A 26499-nucleotide genomic window follows, 5' to 3' on the forward strand; every position below is an offset into this window, starting at 1 on the left:
ATTTTGAGTCGGGCAATTAATGGATTTAGTTCCACTCAAGTTCAAGGAGAAAACCCTTGTTGGATCAATCAGTCATTGAAAAGAGTTGATGTGAGAAAAATACTTAGTCATACTCATGTCTACTATAAAACTTTTGTTTCAAAATGAGAATCCTTTATTTTTTATATTAAAATGCTTTGTTAAAATGAGACATTGTAATTATAAAAATGAAGAAATACATGAAAACAGAAATTCACTAATTTGCTCTACATATTCCACATATTCTACTATGTGCATTGTTTTAGGCACTTGGAACACAGTGGTGAACAAAACAGACAAAAATAGCTGCCTTCAAGGAGCTTACACTATAGCAGGGGAGACAGATTATAATAAAATACAATAATTAAAATACATAATATGTTAGAAGGTAATAAGTGCTATGAAAATAATAGAACAAGTAAAGTGGGAAAAGGAGATGATAAGAGGCAAATTTCTAATTTAGAGTATTTGGGGAAAGTGGACTTGGCCCAATGGATAGGGCATCTGCCTACCACATGGGAGGTCCTCAGTTCAAACCCTGCACCTCCTTGACCCTTGTGGAGCTGGCCCATGCGCAGTGCTGATGTGTGCGAGGAGTGCCCTGCCATGCAGGGGTGCCCCCCACATAGGGGAGCCCACGTGCAAGGAGTGCGCCCTGTAAGAAGAGGTGCCTAGTGCGAAAGAAAGTGCAGCCTGCCCAAGAATGGCTCTGCACACACGGAGAGCTGACGCAACAAGATGATGCAACAAAAAGGAGCACAGATTTCCGGGGCCGCTGATAAGGATAGAAAAGGTCACAGGGGAACACACAGTGAATGGACACAGAGAGCAGACAACTGGGGGTGAGGGGAAGGGGAGAGATTAAAAAAAAAAAGAGTATTTGGGAAGGTGACAATTGAGCAGAGACTTGTGAGGGAAGGGCTTTTGGGATATCAAGGAGTAAATGTTTCAAGCAGAAGTAATCACCAGTTCAAGGGATCTAATGGAAGAAAATTTTCCTGTGTCTAGTATAAAGGAGAGTGAGTAATGGAGAGAGACTAGACAGTGATGACGTCAGTAAGGTAAGAAGGACCAGATCATGAGTGAAATATTGGGCCACTGGAGGGTTTTGATCAGAGAAATAAGATAATGTGATTTATATTTTAAAAGGTTTACTTTAGCAGTTGTATGGAGAATAGGGGCAAGGGTAGAAGTAGGGAGACAATTTAGGAGGTTTATAAGTAATCCAGGTGAGAGAAGGTGGTGGCTTGGACCAGGTAGGTAGCAGTGGAGAATGTGAGAAGTGGCAGGATTCTGGATAACCTTGAGGTTAGAGCCAACATGATTTTCTGATGGACTGGATGTGGAGTACACAAGAAAAAGAAGAGTTCAAAGATGACTACAAGTTTTTTTGGCTTGAGCAGTTGGAAGAGTGAAATTGTCTTCAATTTGATGAGGAAGACTCTAGGTAGAAAAGATTTTGAAGGGAATACCAGTAATTCAGTTTTGGACATATTATCTTCGAGACATCCAAGTGATTTGAATAGGCACTTGGATATATGGATCTGGCATTCAGGAGAGAGGCCGGGCTGAGTTGTTGGCATTTAGATGACAGCATTTATTTAGATGAGCTCTCCAGACTGATAAATAGCAGTGAATTCTCCTGTCTACAGATAGTCAAGGTTAGCATCATAATTATTTGCTTTCTAGATTTCTCTTTATAATAAACAATATATGTATTAGTCAGCTATTGTCACAATAATGCTTCATAATATGACACCTAACGTTCAGTGGCTTACGATACATATTTACTTTTCTTGCTAATGGGCCTGTGATTCAGCTGGAGTGTGTCTTCTTCAGTTGGGGGTTGATTTGGCTTGGTTCAAGGTTTTGGTTTCTATTCTAATGTCTTTGCATTCTCTTGAAGGAGAGTGCAGGAGCTATATGGGGCATATTTTTCTTGTGGAGATAGCAGGTGTGCAAGTATGTGAACCTAAGGTCTTGGCTTGTAATGACATGTTGTCCCCCTTTTTTTTAATATCCCTTGGCCAAAACAAATCAAATGGTCAAACTCAAGATCAATGGGGCTGGGAAATATACTGTTCCCATTATAGTGTGATACAAGGTCATATGACTAAGGAGAAGTGTAGAATTGAGAATAAAACACAATCTAACACAATATATAATATAGAATTTTATAAAATATATAGGTTTACATAAATGGGATGACACCAGATGTGATATTTTGTATAACCTTTCATTAAAAGATATATAATACACATTTTAAAGTCAATAGTATATTAATGCTTACAATGAATTCTCTTATATGGATGTATAATAACTTATTTAATGAATCTCCTAGGTTCTTTCTAATTTTCATTACTGTACATAATGCTGAAATGAACATTCTGTATTTGTATCTTTGCACAATTTTCTTATTTTTAATTTAGGATAAATTCCTAAAAGTTGAGTATATAGATCAAAGTGTAAGCATGCTTAAAATTTTGAACCAGTTTGAAAAATTACTTTTCGGAGAGATTTTATCAGTTTATAGTCCCATCTATAGTGCATGAAATACCCATTTCCCAATATACTTCTCAATATAGAGAATATAGCAAGCCCTCTCATTTTTGTCAATCTAGGTGAAAACTGCTTTATCTTTATGCCTTTGACTATTTATACCTTTGATTGTTAGCAAAGCTGAATATTTTTCATCTGCTTATTGGCCAGTTGGTATTTCTTCTTTGGTGTACAGCCTCTTGGTTTTGTTTATATTTCCATCACAGTGACTCTCTTTTCTGTAATTGATTTTTAACAACTATTGATATATTGGGTTCTTAGCATATTGTCACTTTGTTGAAATATTTTTGGTAGTTTTGACATACTGACTGTATTAATTTCCTATTATTACTGTAACAAATTACCAGAAATTTAGTGGCTTAAAAGAACACAAATGTATTATTCTCTTCTAGAGGCTGGAAGTCTGAAATCAGTTTCACTGGGCTAAAGTCAAGGTGTGGCAGGGCTGGTTCCTCTGTAGGTTCTAGAGGAGAATCACTTTCCTTGCTTTTTCTAGTTTCTAGGGTCTGCCTTTACGTCCCTTGACTGGTGATTCCTGTCTTCCATCACTCTAACCTCTTGCTTCTGTAGTCACATTTCTTCCTCCTTTGACCTTATTCTTCCCTCTTATAAGGTCCCTTGTGATTGCATTTAGGGCCCACCCCAGATAATCCAGGATAATCTCATGGTCTTTATTAACCACATATGCAAAGTCCCTTTTCCCATATAAGGAAGCATTCCTACATTCCTAGGTTCTGAGGTTTCAGACAAGGACATCTTCATCCTTGAGATGTCAGCTTATTACACAGAATTTTTAATTTTTGGGATGCTAAATCAATCCAATCATAAAAATCTTTCTTTATAGTTTCTCACTTTTGTGTTGTGCTAATAAAGGTCTTCCTCATTACATTAAAAAAAAAAGATTTGTTTATTTATTTCTCTCCCCTTCACCCCTACCCCGTTGTCTGCTCTCTTTGTCCATTCACTGTGTGTTCTTCTTTGCCTGCTTGCATTCTTGTCAGAGGCACTGGGAGTCTCTTTTTCGTTGTTGTTGCATCATCTTGTTGCATCAGCTCTCTGTGTATGCAGTGCCACCCTGGGCAGGCTGCACTTTTTTGCGCTGGGCAGCTATCCTTATGGGGTGCGCTCCTTGTGTGTGGGGCGCCCCTGTGCAGGGGACACCCCTGCATGGCACGGCACTCCTTGCATGCATCGGTACTGCGTGTGGGCCAGCTCACCACATGGGTCAGGAGGCCTTGGGTTTGAACCCTGGACCTCCTGTATGGTAGGTGGATGCTCTATCAGTTGAGCCAAATCCACTTTCCCCTCATTACATTTTAACTTAAATTTTCTTCTAGTACTTTCACAGTTTTATGACTTTTTATGGTTTTCTTTTTCCTTTTTCTTTTTTTTGCATTTAAGTCTGTGATCCATCTAGAATTTATTTTGGCATAAGAATGAGCTAGGGATCCATTTATATATTTTCCAATTTCTGGCCTGTCTATCCAACACATCATTGAATGAATAATCTGTAATTTCCTCCCTGATTTGAAATGCTGTCTTTATCACAAACTAAATTCCCTTATGAGTCTATTTCTGGAGGCTTTATGTTTTATGTTCTGTTTTTCTATCTCTCTTTTCCAATATCATTATCATAATATTTTAAAAAGTCATATATCATATCTAGTAAGGGAGATTAATGCTCATTATTTTTCTCTTTTAGCATTTTAAAATATTTTAACATTTTTAAAAGTTATGAAATATCACACACCCTTATAGTATTTATAGAAGATATAAAGATAATTAACAAAATTAATACCCATGTACCCACCACCTGACATAAGAAATTAAAAATTACCAGTACCTTTGATGCTCCTGGTTTATCCCTCCCTGAGCCTTTTCATTTGTTGAATGCTTTCCCAAGAGGAGATGACTATTGTGATTTTTGTGTTTATCATTTCCTTATTTTCTTAGTAAACACATGAGCCCACTTAAAAAAAAATAAGTGGAATTATTTAAGATCCCTCCAATAGGATTTTTATCCAGGTTGCATTGATTTATGAACTAATTTGGGATAATTGACATCTTTACACCTTTGAGATTTTTATCTGATAACCATCCCTTCATTTCTTGAAGATTTCTTTTAGATTCCTGCCTCAATTGAGTTTTATAGTGCCAACATTATACACTAAGGATACTATATGAATACTAAAAGTTTAGTTAAGAAGATGTATTTTTCAGAGGATGTAAAATGAGTATAAAAGTGACTCTTTCTCATAGTTAACCTTCTTTATGAAAAGCCTAGTTTTAAAAATGATGAGGTGATAACTATAGCAAAACTGTGTGTTCCTTCTTTGCTCCAGTAAACATGAAGATACAGTTATTACCTTATGCTTTTCCAGATGCTGTTCCAAATATTCAAACATCTCTTTGAGCTTTTTTGGCTCCTACCTTGGAACTTTATTTAGTATGACAATGAGAGTTATTGGTTGTAAGCAACAGAAACCAACTCTGACCTTAACCAGAAAAAATGTGTTGGAAAGAGAATGGTAGATTATACAAATGGTAAATAGTCCAGTTACTTAGCTTGAAAGTAAGCTGCCAAGAATGTAGTCTACCTTACCACAGAACAGGCAGCACCAGTGACCACTCATTGCCTCCATCACCAAACAGTTTCCATGGAGTTTTTGATCTCTCAAATATACCTTACCAACAAAAACAATCTCTGATTGGACTTGCATCTTTGCATGGCTCCCTCATAGACAGACCAAAGTCCCATATGGGAACATCTAATTAACCAAGCAAAAAGTCACATGCCTCTGCCACAGATGCTAGGAAGGGGGACTATCTATGCCCCAGGTAGCAGTTTGATATTGATGAAATCCAAAAAGGAATATTGGATTATGTTTGTAAACTGATCTTTTCCTCTGGGCATATAGATTATATTGGATTCAGAGGTTTACCTGCTTAAGTAATCAGGTAAACCTCTTGTGCCAGTAGGGTGTTCAGTCCCCACCTACAAAGGGTGGCATGATACCAAGTGGTATCGCAGATAAAAGGCATGGCAAAAGACAGAGTTGGAGGGTTTTTGAGGTTGGAGTTTTGATGTTAGAGTTTGATGCTGAAGCCTTAAGCTGGAGCCCTGGGAAGTAACCTCACAGAGGAAAGAGAAGCAACAACTCTGGAAGGGAGTCACCGACATTGAGAGCCACCTTGCTCTAACACGTGAAAATAGACTTTGGTGAGGGAAGTAACTTATGCTTTATGGCCTGGTAACTATAAGCTCCTACCCCAAATAAATACTCTTTATAAAAACCAACCAATTTCTGGTATTTTGTATCAGCACCCTTTTGGCTGACTAATACACCCTACAACTACTGTGGTGGGATGCAGGTCAAAGCCTACCACCTGAAAAGAGCAGAAATAAATGAAATAGAAAATAAGAAAGTACTTGTAAAGATAAACAAAACCAAGAGCTGGTTCTTTGAGAAAATCAATAAAATTGACAAACCCTTAGCTAGACTAACAAAGAAAAAAATAGAGAAGACACAAATACACAAAATAAGAAATGAGAAAGGAGATATCACCACTGACCCCACAGAATAAAGACTATCATAAGAGGATACTTTAAAAAACTATATTCCAACAAAAATGACAATTCAGAGGAAATGGACAAATTCCTAGAAACACATAAGCAGCCTATATTGATGAAAGGAGAAATTGATGATCTCAACAAACCAATCACAACTAAAGTGATAGAATCAGCCAATAAAAACCTCTTAACTAAGAAGGGCCCTGGGCCAGACAGCTTCACAGGTGAATTCTACAAAACATTCTGGGAAGAACTAACACCAATCTTGTTGAAACTCTTCCAAAAAATCAAAACAGAAGGAACATTACCTAACTCATTCCATGATGCCAACATTACCCTAGTACCAAAGCTAAACAAAGATACCACAAGAAAGGAAAATTACAGACCAATTTCGCTAATGAACCTAGACATAAAAATCCTCAACAAAATACTTGCTAACTGTATTCAACAACACATTAAGCAAATTATACACCATGACCAAGTGGGATTCATTCCAGGTATGCAAGCATGGTTCAACATAATAAAATCAATCAATGTAATACACCATATAAACAGATTGAAGGAAAAAAATCACATGATTATATCTATAGATGCAGAAAAAGTATTTGACAAAATACAGCACCCTTTCTTGATAAAAACACTCCAAAAGATTGGAATACAAGGAAATTTTCTGAACATGATAAAGAGTATATATACAGCGAACTTCGTTAACAATGGTGAAATCCTAAAATCTTTCCCTCTAAGATCAGGAACAAGACAAGGATACCCACTATCACCTCTTCTATTTAACATTGTCTTAGAAGTACTTGCTTGAGCACTGAGGCAAGAATCAGATATAAAAGGCATTCAAATTGGAAAGGAAGAAGTCAAAATTTCATTATTTGCAGATGACATGATCCTATACATAGAAAACCCTGAGAAGTTTACAAAAAAGCTTCTAGAACTCATAATGAGTTTAGTAAAGTCGCAGGTTATAAGATCAATGCACAAAAATCAGTAGCATTTCAGTACACCAATAATTAGTAAGCTCAGGAGGAAATCAAGAAACAAATACCATTTACAATAGTAAATAAAAAAATCAAGTACCTAGGAATAAATTTAACTAAAGATGTAAAAAACTTATACACAGAGAACTATACAACTCTATTCAAGGAAATCAAAGAGGACCTAAATAAATGGAAGAATATTCCCTGTTCATGGATAGGCAGACTAAATATTATTAAGATGTCTATCCTACCAAAACTGATCTACACATTCAACGCAATCCCAATAAAAATCAAAACAGCATTCTTTAATGAACTAGAAAAACTAGCTATGAAATTTATTTGGAAAGGAAAGAGGCCTCAAATAGTCAAAGACATATTGAAAAAGAAAAACGAAATTGGAGGAATCACACTACCTGACTTCAAAACATACTACAAAGCTACAGTAGTGAAAACAGCATGGTATTGGCACAAGGAGAGATACACAGACCAATGGAACCAAATTGAGAGTTCTGATATAGATCCTCATATATATAGTCATATAATATTTGATAAAGCCACCAAACCCTCTCAACTGGGAGAGAATGGCCTATTCAACAAATGGTGCCTGGAGAACTGGATATCCATATGTAAAAGAATGAAAGAGGATTACCAACTCACACTTTATACAAAAGTCAACTCAGGATGGACCAAAGACCTAAATATAAGAGCCAAGACCATAAAGACTTTGGAAAGCAGTGCAGGGAAGCATCTATAGGACCCCGTAATAAGAAATGGCTTAATGAACTTCACACCAAAAGCATGAGCAGCAAAAGAACAAATAGATAAATGGGACTTGCTCAAAATTAAAGCCTTCTGTACCTCATAGGAGTTTGTCAGGAAAGTGAAAAGAGAGCCTACACAATGAGAGAAAATATTTGGTGACCTGCAATACAAAGAACTCCTATATCTCGAAAATAAAAGACAAACAACCCATTTAAAATATGTGAAAAAGATTTAAACAGACACTTCTCCAAAGAAGAAATACAAATGGCTAAAAAGCACATGAAAAATTGCTCCAAATCTCTAGCTATTAGGGAAATGCTAATCAAAACTACAATGAGATACCATCTTACTCCCATAAGATTGGCAACTATGAAAAAAACTGAAGACTACAAATGCTGGAGAGGATGTGGAGGAATGGGAACACTCATCCACTGCTCGTGGGAATGCAGAAGGATCCAGCCATTCTGGAGGACAGTTTGGCAGTTTCTCAAAAAACTAGCTATAGATTTGCCATATGACCCAGCAATTCCACTGCTGGGTATATACCCAGTAGAACTGAAAACAAGAATACAAACCGATATATGCACACCAATGTTCATAGCAGCATTGTTCACTATTGCCAAAACTGGAATCAACCCAAATGCCCATCAACAGATGAATGGATACATAAAATGTGGTATATACATACAATGGAATACTACTCAGCTTTAAGAACAAATACACTACAAACACATGTGATAATATGGATGAATCTTGAGAACCTTATGTTGAGTGAAGCAACCCAGGCATTGAAGGACAAATACTACATGACCTCAATGACATGAAATAAGTAAACCAAGCTGCCTCAGAGAGCTAGAGACTGGATGATAGGCTTACAGGAAATTGGGGGGTAAAGGAAGGATGTAAGCTGACACCTACATGGGTGAAATCTATGATAAGCTGGAGGTAAGTATTTGTACAAGGAAGGGATAAAATGGGGGAATAGAGTTACCTTTGAGTGGGGCTTTGCGGGCTTGAGCGGGGCTAGGGATGGGAGGATGGGTAACATTGCCCAAGAAATTGGGGAGAGGGTGGGGGGACATACGAACACAGGAGATTGTCAGGTATTTAGTTGAGAGTATAATGCTGAGAAAACTTTTTCAAAAATATAGTAAGGAAGGTTACCTGTTTAAGATGCTTAAAGGGGATAATCTGATGCAGGACAGGCTTCTAGGGAGTGTGTGAGTGCTCTTTTGCCATAGTGGGTTATATCATTGGATAGAGACCCATATAACACAGTGAAGGTATACCCACATCCTGGGGAGGGCTGATGTTCTCAAATAGAGGGAATTGTATCTCTCTCGAGAGAAATGGTAGCTCCCAATGCATTAGGGCAATTGAGCATGTCAAGCCCTCAACACTATTGCAAGTATCTCTGAACATGGCCCTTCAAGCAATGAAGATTGACTGTCACTGTGAGCCCTGAGGGGAGGGGGAAAGAGGTATTGAATAGATGGAATCAGTGTAACTGTGTAGGCAATAGAAGTGTTCCACAAGATTACGCAAGGCTGGATATAAGACATGTTAAATTACACCAAAAATGTATAGGGGCTGATAGGCTAAAATGTAACTCATAATGTAAAACATAAGATAACTAAAAATTTAGAAAATTGTATAGTCTAAAATATAAACCACAATGTAAACCCAGATGTTACCTTGTTTGTAAGCTGTTGTCTCAATATCTGTACATCAGTTTCAGTAAATATAGTATGAATATGTAAAAAGATTATTGCTGTGGAAGAGAAAAGGGTTTTATGCTGGGTATGTGGGAGTACTGTATATTGTACATATGAGTTACTGTGATCTAAAACTTTTGTGAAGGTAAACTTAATAATTAGGAAAAAAAAAAGAAAAAGAAAGGATGTAGACACTGAGGAAAAGACAGAAGAATTTGTCTTGCTAATTTGCATACAGGGCAACACTTATTGCAGTGATGGAAGGAAAAACATCAAAAACAAAGCTTTTGCATTTAAAAATGTTTTGATACCCCAATTTATTTTTACCTTAATTTTTCTAAATTAATATGTATTCCATATCTAACTTTTAAACTCATCACTATATTCCATTTTACTATTAATGGAACCTGGCAATATATTGGGCTTCATTTTTGAAGAAGTTTTGGATCACAGAGAGGTTCAACAATGGCAGGGGAGGAATACTGGTGTGGGATGTTATTGACAGGGGACACATGGTTGGCAGGGAGTTCTCCAGGGCATATATCCAGGGTACATAAAAATGTTTTGATATTTTCATAGTGGATACAATTAAAAACAACACCTGAGGGAGTGCTGAGTTCCAAGCCAGGGGAGCTCTATCACAGTCCCTGAAGGAATAGCAACAATCCCCCAAATGCAACAGCAAAAACCAAAAAAGAAGGAAGGTCCAACAATGAGCTCTTGATACTAATGACTATGCTTGTGAGCCTGTGCACCTGAAATAAGAACAAGACCTAGAGCTGCAGTTTGCCTAAGAGTTACCTCCTGAGAGCCTCCGTGTTGCTCAAATGTGGCCAGTCTTAAAGCCAAACTCAGCATGTAAATGTGTTGCCTTCCCCCCAGTGTGGGACATGACTCCTGGGGATGAGCCTCCCTGGCACCAAGGGATTACCACCAAGTACCAGTTGATGATGTAACTAGAAAATGAGCTTGAATAAAAGGGTCAACTCGGACCAGCAGAATATCTCAGTCTACATATAATACCAGGAGTTAAAAATGCTTTTTGACCCAAATAAAATGGGGAAATGGAAAGGACACATGAGTTTATATGGCTATGAGTCTCCAAAAAGAGCTGGGAGGTTATCAGAGGGGTTGCCCTTATGCACCCCTCAGCAGAGTCCCAGAGACAGCTAAAGTAGATACAACCCCAGGTATTGGTTCTTCTGAGGTCTACAGAGACCCACAGGTTCTATGGTCATGGCAGATGGAGTTCAGTGCCATGTCAGTTGGCCCTACTTTGGAGTTTGTGTTTCTGAGTGTGATGGAGTTGGACTCGGATGTGGTCTTTGTACACACGCCTCTCCTTTTACTTTTACCGGAACTGTAGTTGGTGCTGAGGTTTAGTGTATACCCAGGGGACCTGAATCTCTGGACTGACCATGTGATAGCCAGGCCCTGAGCCTCAACAGACTTGCAACTCCTACACTCTGGTTTATTGGACTTACCCCACTCAGCTAACATGGAGGTGAAGAAGGTCAACCACCACACCAGGGAGCCAAGAGTGCCTACAGCTGAAAGCAGGAGAATTGCATCCAGTATCCATGTGGAATCTAAGCCCCCTCTTGATATAGATGTGGAGTGGACACAGCCATTCCAAGGTCCACAGGATGGAGGAATAGAGTATGGATTAGAGTGGACTTACTGATATTCTATTAATGAACTATTGTGATTAGTAATCGAAGAAAATGTGGCATTGGTGTGGAGAAAGTGGCCATGGTGGCTGCTGGGGGTAGGGAGTGGGAGGAAGAGATGTGATGTGGGGGGCATTTTTTGGGGTTGGAGTTGTCCTGGGTGGTGCTGCAGGGACAGTTACCAGACATTGTATGGCCTCCCATGGCCCACTGGGTGGACTGTGGGAGAATGTGGGCTATGGTGTGGATCATTGACCTTGAGGTACAGCGGTGCTCGGTATTCACCAAGCGTAATGAATGTCTCATGATGATGGAGGAGGTTGTTGTTATGGGGGGAGAAGTGGGGTGAGGGGGTGGAGGGTATAGGGGGACCTCATATTTTTTGAATGTAACATTAAAAAAATAAATAGACAAACAAAACAAAACAAAACCTACCACCTATTTTGTGACTCTTGATACTACTTTTTTTTTTTCAAATTCTACTCAATTTATTCATTTTTTAAAAAGTATTACATTCAAAAAATATGAGGTCCCCATTCACCCCCACCGCCCGCACCTCACCACTCCCCCCACAGTAACACTCTCCCCCATCATCATGACACATCCATTGCATCTGGTGAGTACATCTCTGGGCATCGCTGCACCCCATGGCCTGTGGTCCACACCATAGCCCACACTCTCCCACGTTCCATCCAGTGGGCCATGGGAGAACATACAATGTCCGGCAATTGTCCCTGGAGCACCACCCAGGACAGCTCCAAGTCCCGAAAATGCCTCCACATCTCATCTCTTCCTCCCATTCCCCGCACCCAGCAGCCACCATGGCCACTTTTTCTGCACCAATGCCACATTTTCTTGATTATTAACCACAATAGTTCATGAATAGAATATCATTAAGTCCACTCTAATCCTTACTGTATTCCTCCTTCCTGTGGACCTTGGCTTGGTTGTGTCCATTCCACATCTATGTCAAGAGGGGGCTTAGATTCCACATGGATACTGGATGCAATCCTCCTGCTTTCAGTTGTAGGCACTCTAGGCTCCATGGTGTGGTGGTTGATATTCTTCAACTCCATGTTAGTTGAGTGGGGTAAGTCCAATAGATTAGAGTGTAGGAGCTGAAGTCTGTTGAGGCTCAAACCAACTCAAACCCCGAAAAACAAGCACTCGTCTAGATCCCCAAAGTGAGAAATTCCAAAGGCACATCTGCACCGAAGACACACTATCACTTATATAGTATTTCTGCCCCAAATTCATAACCTGAATTTAATAATTATAAACCCAAATTAAGGGATTCTTTAAAATAGCTGGCCTGTACTCTTTCAAAAATGTCAATATAATGATAGACAGAAAGGCTGAGGAACTATTACAGATTAAAGGAGACTAAAAGGACATGACAACTAAATCTGCTGTATAGTCCTGAATTGGATGATGAAATTGCCATTAAAACATTCATTGGACTTACCTGGGTCAGCTAGCAGGGAGGTGAAGATGGTCAACCACCACAACAGGGAACCAGGAGTGCCTGTAACTGCAAGCAGGAGAATCACATCCATCAGCCATGTGGGTTCTAAGCTCCCTCTCGATATAGAAGTGGAGTGTACATCACCATCTCAGGGTCCACAGGATGGAGGAATAAAATATGGAGTAGAGTGGACTTACTGGTATTCTACTATAGAACTATTGTGATTAGTAATGGAAGAAATTGTTGAACTGATGTCAAGAAAGTGGCCATGGTAGTTGCTGAGGGCAGGGAGAGGGAAGAAGAGATGTGATGTGGGAGCATTTTCAAGACTTGGAGTTGTCCTAAATGATATTGTAGGGACAGATGCTGGACATTGTATATCCTGCCATAACCCCCTGGATGTACTGGAGGAGAGTGTGAACTACAAAGTGAACTAAGGTCCATGTGGTTCAGCAGTGCTCGGGGGTGTATTTAACAAATGCAACGGATGTGACACAATGATGAAGGAAGCTGTTGATGTGAGAGGAGTGTGGGGGTGGGGTGGGGTGGGATGTGGGGTGTGTGGGAACCTCTTATTTTTTTAATGTAACATTTTTTGTGATCTATGTATCTTCAAACAAACACAATAAAAAGTGAAAAACAAAACAAAACAAAAAACAGGGCAGGGGAGAAATGTGTTCAATTGCAATGAATGTACCACACTAATTAAATAAGTTGTTAATGTGGGGAAAAGTGGGAGGTGCCGGGAGTGGGGCATATAGGGATAACTTTTTTTAGGTAACATTTTATGTAATCTAAGTATCTTTTTCAAAAAATAAAAAATATATGAAAAAGTAAAAAACAAACAAAACATGAAACAATGGGAGACATTTGAATACAGACTGTAGATTAGAAAATGGTATTGCAATGTTACATTTTCTGATTTTGATCATTGTACAGAGGTCCTGCATGAGAATGTCTTTGTACTTAAAAAATACACACTATACATTTTAGGGGTGAAGGGACATGATGTCTGTAACTTACTCTCAAATGGCTTAGAAAAACATGTATATCTCACATATTTGTATATACTATAAACAGACATATACTCTCTTTTGAGAGAATGATAAAGCAAATGTGGCAAAATATTAACAACTGGTAAACTGGATGAAAGGTACACAGGAGTTCTTTGTATGACTATGACAACTTTTCCATAGGTTAGAAATTGTCCTAAAATAAGAAGTTAAAAAAGGGCACAGTGGTTAATATCCAGTCCCAAGTCCAGGATCTGAGGGAAATGACTATTTTTCCTCTAATTCTATTATAATCTTCTCTGGATATGCTTCAATCCAAGAACTAAATTGTAAAATAAGCCACCAACTACTACACCCTAAAAACAATGGGGAAAGGGAAAAAAGAAAAGGAAATCTGTTGAAATATATAAATATATCCATGACACTGTAAGGAAGGGAATATGAGTAGAAGAATCATGTAGATTATACTGTTCCTATTACCTTTATATAGCATCTTAGCTCATTGACTTTCTTTGTGCATGGTGTGTGTATGTGTGTGTGTGTGTGTTCGTTCTAAATCATCATTTCAGGATGAGCTAAGTCTTTGGTGGTCCTAATGGTATATGGTTGTAGGAGTTGCTTCTTAACTTTTATCACTAGATATGGGAGTTTTAGGAGGTGAGCCAGTGGATCATCACTTGGATTCTATTTGTACTCCTTCCTGACATGCCTCCTCTAAGATAGCAGCAGTGGGTACACTATTGCTTCCCCATTCCCACCATTTTTTTTGCCTGCTTTTCTAGTGGCATAAAAAGTACAAAATTGCCAAGTGTCAGTCTTTGCTAACAGTACAACTGGAACCATTGTTGGAGTCTCTGTTGGGAATATTTTCTCTTGGATCTTAAAAATCTTTAAATGATCTAAGCTCAGATAGTGCAATGAGTGTATTGTTAAGAGTAATGATGAGAGGCATCATTCCCATTTCCTTTCCTCAAATTCTAAAGCTGGCAGTGAGAAAAAGTACAACATATGCTGATGGTTGCCTTAAGGCTTATGTTGTAGCATGTAGGACAGCACACTAAACTTGCAAGATGTGGTCATCCAGTTGGTACTAGGACCAAGTCTCCCAAATGCTGTCTGTCACAGTCTAAGAGCAATTGCTTCGGGGATTTGAGTATGTGATATGATATCAAGGCATCTCAAGTGCACCGTAACTTCCCTTGGTCAGAGACATTGTTGCATAAGATAATATTATAGTATATACTGTATATAGTAAGCCCACAAACAGAGGTTGTTGGCAGAAGCACGAAGGTCAGGGAAAGGACTCAAATCCACGATAAGTATTTGTTTCAGTAAATAAAGTCTCTGCTGTCTCCACGATGGAAGTTTTTAGTATAACAAAAAGGCTGGCTAGTGTACTGAGAGCAAGGGGTTTCAAGGTTGGATGCTTCAGCTGGCAAATGGGGCACTCAACAGTGAATGTCGCCGGATCAGCTTTGATGAGGGGAAGTCCATGTTGTTGAGTCCCTGCATGGTCTTCATCTCAGCCCCCCTGCCTACTTCATTCGTAAGCTCATAGAGTAAGCCCATGAATGGCAGAGGAAGGAGGCTTTCTGACATACATAGAATGTTATTAAAGGCTTCTTCCACACTGGTGGCTTCTTGGTGAGCATTTGCATTTTGGTGGGCATAGAGAGTCTCAGTCTCTGGGCTTAATTCTATACTGTTCATCTGTATACTTCTGCAGACATCTTTTCTTTTCGTCAGTTCTTGCTCCTGTTAAGTCTCTGACTATTGAATGGAACCATTAAGCTCTTGCTGGAATTCAGTGTAGATTAATGCCTATAGTCATCTCTGAGATCCTGATGATTTCTGGAAAATGTAAGCAGGAGATGTACTACTTAAGCTATGATATTTAGGCCATTTTAAAGGGGTTTGATTCTGGGTGACTGAAAGCAATAAACATGCACCACATTTGAGAAAGGGATTGGTGATTGGTAAAAGCTGAAAGCTGACCAACCCTTTCCAACACTGGCCAATTCTATTAAAACAATTTTCCCTGTCTTGTTTAAGAAACGCTGATGTGATTGTTTTGATGCAGTCATCTTGACCCAGGGATGTTTTGATGCCCATTAAAAACAAATGTAGCTTGGAAAAGGACACAGCAATTCCACTAGTGTGAATTCATCCTTCAGATATAGTTGCACATGTGCAAAAAATAATTTTGTACTTGATTATTCATTGCAGTCCCATTTGTAATAACAAAAGATGGGAAGCAACCCAAGTGTTCATCAGTAGAGGACTGTTAATTATAATATGTCCATATAAGAAAGTACTACACAACTATAAAAAGGAATACATTGAACAATATATATAGTATGCTACTTTTTATTTACAAGGGGGATGGGAAAAGATAAAATCTTGACATAGAAACTTTAGGAAGTCATAAGAAAATAATAATAGCAGCTACCTGGAGGGTGGAAAATGGGTAGATAGAAGACAGGGGTGAGAAGACGACTTTTCATTAAGGCCTTAACATTTAAAAAAGATAATATTTGAACCATAAGAATTCATTTCCTATGTAAGTTTTTGAAAAAAATTGCCATGTAATCTATACAATAGGTATTTTCATCCACTTCAAACCCCCTACACTATCCCATCCTGTATAGCTTCTGAGAACCTCACTCTTTCCTTGAGGGATATCTGTTTCACATACTATTTTAGTGATTAAAAACATGGTGCTGTTGTTATGAGTATCTAACTTAAAATATCTTCTCTTTCTCCTTGACCTGTTCAACACAGACATGAAAAATACAACTAAATTTCTTCCCAGATTAAGAAAGCTCTGCAGGTTTGGTGCAAGATTTTAGCCATTCGCACTTATTCACTGAACCAACAAGTACACACATCCTCAGACCCTAAGGGCTGGTCCCTCACCTCTGATTTATATTTAGAAAGATCATGCAGCCTCATTAATGAAGAGAATTGATGGGACAGTTCCTAGCTTGGTGGCAGGGCATTGGTTAGGAGGTTGCTGCAGAGGACGGTCTGGACTGGGTGTCAGCAGAGAGATGGAAGTAGTGAGGTATCTCTTCATGCCTTCCTCAGTGAGTCTTTCCACACTGTCACGTTTGTCTGTCCAACCACCACTGGCAGAATCAGAGAGGAAACATTCATCATCTCTTGCATGAACCCTGTTCTCTGTTGCCTGAAATGGATGTCAGAAGCAGGTAAAGAATCACAAAATAGCAGCAATGTCTCTTGTTTTTACAGGAGTATTGCTGTCTGCCAAGTCTGGTTGCATAGTGACTTACTGGCTAAATTTGTTTTGTTCTGTTGTGCACTTTCAACTCAGAGGTATATTAAGGTGACAAAAACAACAAGCCCCACTTTGCTGTGGAACAGTTTGAGCTGGTAAATACCCATGTCAGTGGGTTGGAGGGAGTTGCTGAAGGCACAGGCAGATGCTTTCCTTTTTTCCTTGTATGTCTTCGCAGAGTGTTCCACAGCTGCAAAAGAGTCTTGGGAATTGCAGAAGTAAAACAATGATGCAATACCAGCCACTTGGGTCCTTTGTTACACCAGAAAGAAAATTTTCTACAATCGTTGGATGAAGTTGTCTTACATTTCGCAAGATTAGCTTATTCTAATTTTAGGGTAGATTATAGTCTCAAAATTGACACTTGATATCCCAGCATTAGCAAAATCACTCTTTGAAGGTGATATTGCTCCTAATTAACATGCAAACATGGGCACCACATAAACCTGTTGTTAATTATGAACACTTGGTCAAGGGTTGGTTTCCTAGGAACCAGTTGAGTGATACAGGCAAGGTTGATACACAGGAGGATGAGATCTACAGCATAGATGTTGATGGGGAGAGGAAGCCTTAGTAAGTGGCTACGTGTATGGAGGATAGGAGGGGGGGGGCGGGGCAGGGCATTCTGAACCATGGGCCAGGGGCTGGGCACTGAGCTGGGGAGAGGAACAGTGAGTGCAGAGGACCTAAAAAGGTGATAGGGTGGGAGTGGTTGCCAGAAAGAGGTGAGGGAGGATCTAAGGCAAATTTTACATGCCTCCCAATATTGTCTAGGACTTAGGCTTGCTCAGGATTCAGCACAGGAAAGCCTGCATCAAAGGGAGAAGGCAGAAGCTTAATATGTGCTTTCTCATTGTTGCTTCCATTACCAATTCTTCATAGAGATTTCCTATAGAGATTTAGTTTACTTGCTGACACATTGTAATTAGAGATCTTTGGATATTGAAGTATCAATAATTAGAGATTGAAATTTAAGGACAAGCTTAATATTCTGGAGGCACGATGCAATCTTAGAGCTGTCCACTTATTTGGGGAGCTAAATGGGGGATTCTGTAATATTTTGGTGTAGCCTGGCTTCTCCATGACTAAGGATTATGCCTATAGAGTAACACTGAAGAACTGGAAACAGCTGATTAATTTTTATGATTTGATATTGCAGGGTTGTTCTATGTATATAAACACTATGTGTTCATATTTGAAGAGTGATCTTTTCCCTTTAACAAGGGCTCCATTAAGGCAGTGGTGACGGAGTGGCAAGCAATCAGTAAGTGCTGCTGAGAGAGGCAAACTTGGCTCTTATTTTTGAAGTCATTATTTTCACTTTTACATCAAGTTTAGAAAACTGCGTGTAACGTTTTGAGTAGTATCACAATAGCATGTAAATACATAGTTCTGCCACACAAAGTTGTGTGCAGCACAGAGAGCAAAGCCATCTGTGCCTCCATCCATTCCATGCTCCATCCATCCATTCTCAGTGAGCCTCTTGAGCCAGGTGCTGTGCCAGGCATTTGGGCTGCAGTGAGGAGCAAGAACAGGTCCAACCCCTGTCCTCATAGAGCTTGGAATCAGTAGGGGACCCAGTTGTTGATAAAATAATCGTGAAAATAAATGAATTATTTCAAATTATGGCACGTATTATAGGTACATAGTTATATGAAAGCATCTAATAAGGAAAGGGTTATTTAAATGGGGATCTAAAGAATGGTGTTGAACTGGCAAAAAGATGCTTGGGGACTGAGCATTCTTTTCATAAAGGAGTTTGAAAAGCCAAAACAAAAACAAAAACACCCGGTATTTCTATAAAGCAGTTCTTTGGCCATGCCATTGAATTTGATTGTATTTTAGGTTTTTTATTGGAAAAAATGAAGGTTTGCTACTGGCTCCCTATCATGATAAATAGCAACTGTCCCATAATTAATGAAAAACTGAGCAGCCCTTTTGAGTTCTGAAATGCAAGGTGCTGTAATGGCATAAACCCTGCCAAAAGCTATATCCGAAAGGAGAAAAAAGAAAACTTAATAACTTGGCACTGTCCTCAGCTTTAGGCAAGCAAGTAGATAATAAAAATCCTCTAATTATGTTTTCCTTTGTGATGGCATCACAAGTGAATTTTTCTGCAAATCAGAACTGAATTCCTCTAAAGGAGAATTGGGAGCTTCATCTGCTAGTCTCGCATCTGACTGGACTAGATGAATCATCAGGCCCACACAGGCTCAGTTCATTATATTTTTGCATACAAATGAAGATTTTGCTCTTTAATAGATAATAGCTCAGGAAACCAAAACAATTCATCCCTATTACCTTGTTTGAAAAGGAGCATGTTTATTTTTAGGCTGAGATTTATCTGAATAGATGTTTCTAGTCAGACGTACAGTGTATAATGAACTAATTTATTTTGCCTGAATCTATCTGGAAGGGAGGTCAGAAGGCCCGTGTGAGCAAACCAAAGAGGTGACTTGGGGAGTCTCACCACCCCCTCCTCCTGGGAATGCCTACAGATTTATTACATACAGCATGGGCCTGGTTGATTTTGATCCTGATGAGTATGTCGTGAAAATGGTCCCCAGTTCACCTGGGGTAGAAATGGTAGCCATTTCACCAAGAAGGAGCCTCCAAAAACGGAAAAAAGGCTGAACCTGCTTGTCAGAGCCTGACCTTGCTGCTTGTGACAGAGACCACCGAGGCAGGCCCCCGAGGCGGGCTGCCGGGGCCAAAATGATGTCAGTTTTATTCCTGCTCCTGCTGGGGAGTTCTCAGCAGTGCAGCCAGCTCCCTCAGCTGGAAGCTGATTCCCCATCTGGACCTTATTACCCTGCTGCAATCAAGCTCGGAGCCGGCCCCTCCCTGCCCACTGGAGGGACTGATCCTTCATGATGAGTGAATGCTCACCCCTGCAGAAGGGAGGTGCGCGACAGCCACTTCAATCTCTGGCACCTCGGCCTCCCAGCCAATGAACTCTGGGAGCTGTTGGCCAAGTAAATCAAAGGGCAGGAAACAGGCTAAAGTTAGACGTGAAAGGGTGATAAACCACACATCTTTTGAACTCAGACATGTTCATTGACCCATGGCTATAGTACAAGATATGTTTTTTATTAAATTTTTTTCTAACTATATTTTGCTTTACAGTTACTATCAGGTAACAGTGCACTTGATTACAAAGATTTGGAACTTTAAACACAATTTTTCTTGGTTGTCATATTGGGAAATGAGAAGCCATCTTCTGGAGGTTGCTGTGGCTCAGACTAACTAACTTTGAGTGGTCAGGGCACTAGATTAGATTTATGCTAAAATAAACCCAGAAGCATACCAAAGTCTTAACCAGACCCTATTCACCTGTGGGAAGGTTCCTTCAGCATGGGCTCCCTACCTCATGTGTGTGAGCCTAAACCTATAACTTATGAAACTGGAAGAACCATTTTCTGCCTTGTACTTAGAGATAAACATATAAGAATATCCAGAGCAGGTAATCTTTCCTTCCATCATCCTTGGTTAGGAGTGTGAGCTCTGGAGTCAGACAAATGTGGGTTCAAATCTTAGTTTCAGCCTGACGAGCCAATTGAATTTAGACAAGACACTTACCTTCTTTAGTGCTCAATTTCCTTATCTGTAAAATGGGGATAATTACATTGTTTGAGAACTAAATAATAGAAGAAATGTAAAGTTCTTTTTATTGTGCCTGGCATTGAATAGACAATAAAGGTGACATCAAATGATATATATTGAATACCTGCCATGCATTATGCATTGTGGAAGATACCAAGAAGCATTACTGTACTTGGAGAGAGAAAATATAGGAACATGAAAAAGTGCACCCCACTAATACCAGTTAGGTCATAGGCAAAATATAATTAGAACCAAGTAGACAGAACAGATGAAATTTATTCCAATTTCACTGCGCCCTGGAATAATAAGAGAAGGGTTCATGGATGAGGCAGGCATTAGACTGGGGTAGAGTGGGTTTCAGTTAGGATCCTACTCTTTTCACCTTTCTCAGACCCGTAAAGATCCTGGTCACACAGGCTGGATAAGAGGCAAGCCAGGGGAGAGGAGGGGGATAGGGGTGTCACAAGTAGATGCCATTCCCACGTGATTTTATTATCCACCCAACTGCTATACAGAAGTCACATCTCCAGATGACACAACCTTCCTTTTGCTGTAGTCTCCTGTGCAGAGAGAGAAATAATTCTCTTTCCTTTGTCCTTCATTTATTCAGACCGTGCTCTGCTGTTTATCTAATGTATACCCCATATGCTAGGTGCTGGAGCAGAGATGAGAGGACCCAAGAACTGATCTCACCTGTTGCCTTTTGACACCCAAATGCAAAGTCTTTGGATTGTTGATGAATCCAATACTGGAAGTCTCCAAATGGTCAGCCTTCTTTTGCTGAGGCTGCTGCACTGATGGCAAGGGAGAACAGAGCAGGCAGATGCTTTAGTTGGTAGCAATGTACTGTAGCCCTGCCTAGGTTGATTAGGGGAAGGACTCTGTAATAATTAAGGGAGACACAAAATGACATTAAAAAAAGCACCCAGTTTCTTTTAGGAGGTCTCCCCCTTCCCCTCCCACCACACTTACGCCTCCGCAGCTCCCTTAAGATGATCCTCCTTAGCTGTCACTCTGATTGGTTAGTGGCTAGACACTCACCAGGCCCTATTTACCTGTGGGCAAGCTCCCTGTGTCTAAAACACGGGGCTTCAGCCCATGCTCTTCCTCTCTGTGCTCTGATGCAGGAAGGTCTACTCCACGTCTTGTTATTGAAGCATAATCTGATTAACATAGCAATCTTCTTAGTTATTAATATTACCTCCCATGATTTTCCTTGTTCTGTGGCTCCTGTTCTTCTTCACAGTGGAAGTTAGGAAAACTGTTAATCAGTTCCTGAGCAGCTTACTGATGATTCCATTTAATCTCAGATTTTAAGGAACTAAATGGAGGGTAGTAAATGTTCTACTGCTTAGGCCTTACTTTAAAACAAAAAAAGAAGAGAATACATTTATTACAGACACATCTGCCTAACTCTGGATGGCTGAATTTTCTTACCTCTAACTTGATAGTATAATATCTGAAGCTCTCCTGTCAGGGGATTTAGCTTCTGTGGCATCAGTAATCTCCTTAAGGAGATTTTAATGATTGAAACCTGAAGGCATATGTTATATCTAGAAATCCCACTTGTATTTTTCCTCAGTAGTTTAGAAAGAGCCCCATTGTTTTTTTTTTAATTTTTATTTTGAACTATTTTCAAATAGTTCAAGCTCCATACAGAGAACTCCAATCTACCTCTATCTCCCACATACCCAGTTTCACCAATTTTAACCTTTTGTCACATTTGCTGTATGTATGTATGTATGTATGTGTGTATCTATGTATCTATAAATCATCTATCTCTATCAATCATCCATTTTCTGAACACTTGAGTATAGATTGTATACATCATGTTCCTTGAACACGTAGTTCTACCATGTACATTTCTTAAGAACAAGGATATTCACTCATGTAACCACCTTAAATACAGTTATCAAGTTCAAGAAATTTAACATTGATTTAAAGCTTACAGTCTATATTATAATTTTTTAATATGCTCCTATAATGTCCCCTTGAGCCTTTGCTCCTTCCTTGCTCGATCCCATCCAAGATCAATGTATTGCATTTAATTGTCATTGCCTCTTTAGTGTTCTTTTTTTCTTTTCATTTATTTCTCTCCCCTTTCCCCATCCCTAACTGTCTGCTCTCTGTGTCCATTTGTTGTGTGTTCTGTGTCTGCTTGTGTTCTTGTCAGTGGCACCCAGAATCTGTGTCTCTTTTTGTTGTGTCATCTTGCTGTGTCAGCTTTCCGTGTGTATGGCACCACTCCTGGGCAGGCTGTACTTTTTTTGGCTGGGCGGCTCTCCTTATGGGGTGCACTCCTTGCGCGTGGGGCTCCCCTACATGGGGGACACCCTTGTATGGCAGGGCACTCCTTGTGCACATCAGCACTGCACATAGGCCAGCTCATCACAAGGGTCAGGAGGCCCTGGGTTTGAACATTGGACCTCCCATGTGGTAGGTGGACACCCTATCTGTTGGGCCAAATCCACTTCCCTTCATTTTTTTAATTGTGGGAAGATATATACAACATAAACTTTCCCATCTCAACCACTCTCAAGCATACCATTCAATGGGATTAATCACATTCACAATATTGTGGGACACTCACCACCCTCCATTACTAAAACTTTCCCATCTTCCCAAACAGAAACCTTGCATCCATTATGTATTAATTCCCAGTTCACCCTGCCTCCCCCTGCCCCTGACAACATGTACTCTAATTTTAGTCTCTATGAGTTTGTATATTTTCTGATGTTTTCTTTATAATTACCATGGGGCTTATATTTAATATCCTAAATCTATAACAGCCTCCTTTACATTGATACCAATGTAGTTTCAATAGTATACAGGAACTATATACCTGTACCCCTCTGTCCCTCCACCTTTATGTAGTTCTTGTCACAAGTTTCATGTTTTAATATGAGTACCGAACCCCTGATTTGTCATTACTGTTTATGCCTTTGTCCCAGGGGCTCCCAGGATTGCCATGTCCTCTCCAGGTATGGAGGCAGAATGCCAGCCCTCTCCCACTATCTGTTCCCCACACTGTGGTTAGATGAAATTCTAAAATTCATACCTAAGAAATTTACTTCACAGCCTGAAATCTTTCAATGATTCCCCATTGCTTGTAGGTTAGAACTGAAACTCTTTAATGTAGTGTCAACTGAGAAATAACAAACTAAACTACAAGGCAGGGGAGGTATCTATTTGGTGTCTTAGAATTCAGGGAGCACAGATTCAGGTGGCAATCCAGATTATGTCCTATCTTGGTTTTGAGGCCAAGATTCTTAAAGGAGAATAACAAGATTACACAACTGTTTGTGGTTGGTGGGTATTTGGGGTACTCTGTCATCAGGTTAGTTAACTGAGTTCTATATATTGTTTTATTTCTTTTTTCATTTTAAAAATTTATTTTTTTTAGCAGGAGCTTGTCCCCCATGATGTCTCCAACACTAGCTTAATGCAAGACACATACTATATGCCGAGGAATGATCAATGAGCAAATAAACGATTGAGGTGACAGCATGTTCAGCATGGGATCTTCCCTTTCAGCGCTGCAGCTGGACAACTGTTGTGTGAAGGCCCCAAACCCCAAGTGCTCTGAGCTTACCAGCTATTCAACTGACAATTTGTGGGTAGGTCCTCTTATTGAAGTCCAGAATCTTTGACTCCATCTGGAAATGTGTAGACAGACAAACGTCCCTCAAAGCAGAACCTGTCAAGTCATTGCTGATGGGTCTCAAATTACAGATAAGATTTACAAGCAATACTAAGAGGATTTATGCCTGCACATAATGAGAAATTCCTTCTCTGGCCAATAAAATATAAGTAACCCAGGCATCCCGCTTACCTGGTGATAATACCCAACTGCAAACACAGTAATTCGAAGGGTGTAAACAACGTCCAAAATGATGGCAAAAGTCATCGTGTTACTGCCTGAGAAGTTCTCCAGACTGATTTCTGAAAAATAGCATTTAATATTTTGTGCTTAAGATTTTTAAAAAAATTCCATTTGAGAGCTTCTTTGAAAGGCATAATAGGGGGAACAAAGCTTTTCTCGTATAAAGACATTTGTATCATCTGTTTTGTCCTCCCTGCTACTTTAAATCCCTTTAAGCTCTGTTTTCCCACCTAGAAGTGGGATGGGGGTGGGGGTTAAGTCTGCTTTTGCATTGATGGGAGCGACATGAAAATCTGCATGTGAGGAGGGGATGGGAATCTGGAGGCTGGCAACAAGCTCCAAAGACCCTTTCAAACACTGCTATCAAAATATCCTCTCTCCTCTCAGTATAACTGCAAGTTTGTCTTGAAGCTCCCTTTTGAGATGTTGGCTTTGGTATTCTTCTGCGTACATCTGGGGCTTAGAAGGACCCTCCTTCCTCTCAGGTGTGACTGCTGGAACTTGGCTTGCTCTTCTCATTCCAGCCTTTAGGCTCCCTCGGCTCTGCCAGCGGCAGCAGCTCCATGCTGTGTGGGGAGCCCCTCTCTCTCTTTACTCTCACTATTTATTCCTGTTTATGTAATTTCCCAAACTTGTTTTTTATGGGTTTCTCCTCAGTTGTTTGCAGGTGCCTCTATTATTTATTTAGAACTCCAAGAGACCCCTGTGGGGTAAGCCACATTGGACCCTTTGGAGGAAACCAGGCCACAGAGAGGTCAACTGTGTGACCATCACAGCTCAGCATGCAAATGGCACACCTAGGCACATCCCAAATCAGTCCTCCTTCCATCTATGTTTTTACTTCCCAGAATTACTCTGAAAGTTGCAATTTTGGCATAATTCCCACTTGGAAGACTAAATGACACCTGAGGCCTGTGTATGAATTCAATGAGCTGATGGACTGGGATGAATTTGGCTTAGATTTCTGACACTTATGTTCACTTCAGGTACCACGTAATTGTTCCTGTTTTTCCTTCTTTTCTCCAATCCAATCCCATTTTTTCCCATCAACTCCTACCTCCTTCCCAAGAAGGTGGTAGGTGCTCAGTGAGTGATCTTGCCTTTTTATTTTTGGGGATAATTTTTAAATTGAAAGCAGTTTGGATAGAAAAGGGCCTGTTGGAAAATGTGATGAAAGCGCTAACAGCCATATGGCTTATGGACTGTATTAGCCTGTTTCATCCTGACAACCCAGATGCTGTGTTTGCATATTTGTGCTCCATTGGTGATGATACTAAATTGTGGCGAAGTTTTGGTTTTCCCTACAATTCTCAGTTTTGGTGTCTATTCATTGGAAATTTATTAAGCAGAATTCAGGATAAACTTGGATCATATTTGTTCAATATGCAAATTCTCAGGTCCCAATCTAGACCAAGAGAATAGAAATCTCAGGCTGGGGCTTGAGATGACCTCTCCAGGTAATCTTAAAATGTATATTAATGTTAACTAAACTGTTCATGAGATTTTTGTTGCTGAATACAAAGATGTAATCATGACATGCTTTCAAAGCACAGTCCCAGGCAATATCTTATGGAAGAGTCAGAGAGATTCATCTAGGTGACCCAAATATTTTATATTATACTGTGTAATGCATCCTATTTGCTAGCCATGGCTCATTTATGTGGTCTCATGATTCTTCACTTCCTAGCTCCTTTTGAGTAGATCACAAGGAATATATGTTTGAATCTTTAAACCAATATCATCACCCCCAGAGTAAATGTTCAGAGTCACACTTCAAGGCTTTGGAAGTGCCAAAAGGGGACTTCAGTCTGGCTGAGAAGCTCCTTGGATTTTCCAAGGTGTGTTCCTTTTGGTTTTTATCTTCCAGCTTAAGGTTAACTTTCTCTTGATTTTTATGATGAAAAGATAACGAAAGACTACTGCTCTCCTACAGCTGTTGGAGATAGCTCATTAGGG

The 26499-nt window shown here is 39.7% G+C and overlaps 1 pseudogene; it reads right to left on the reverse strand.

Annotated features, from left to right (window-relative positions):
* Positions 1-24567, reverse strand: part of LOC101422323 (electrogenic sodium bicarbonate cotransporter 4-like) — a 38808-nt pseudogene extending 14241 nt beyond the window's left edge.
* Positions 24568-26499: the final 1932 nt, after the last annotated feature.

The sequence above is a fragment of the Dasypus novemcinctus genome, chromosome 2 (genome assembly GCF_030445035.2).
Source record: "Dasypus novemcinctus isolate mDasNov1 chromosome 2, mDasNov1.1.hap2, whole genome shotgun sequence".
In the NCBI taxonomy this organism is placed as follows: Eukaryota; Metazoa; Chordata; class Mammalia; order Cingulata; family Dasypodidae; genus Dasypus; species Dasypus novemcinctus.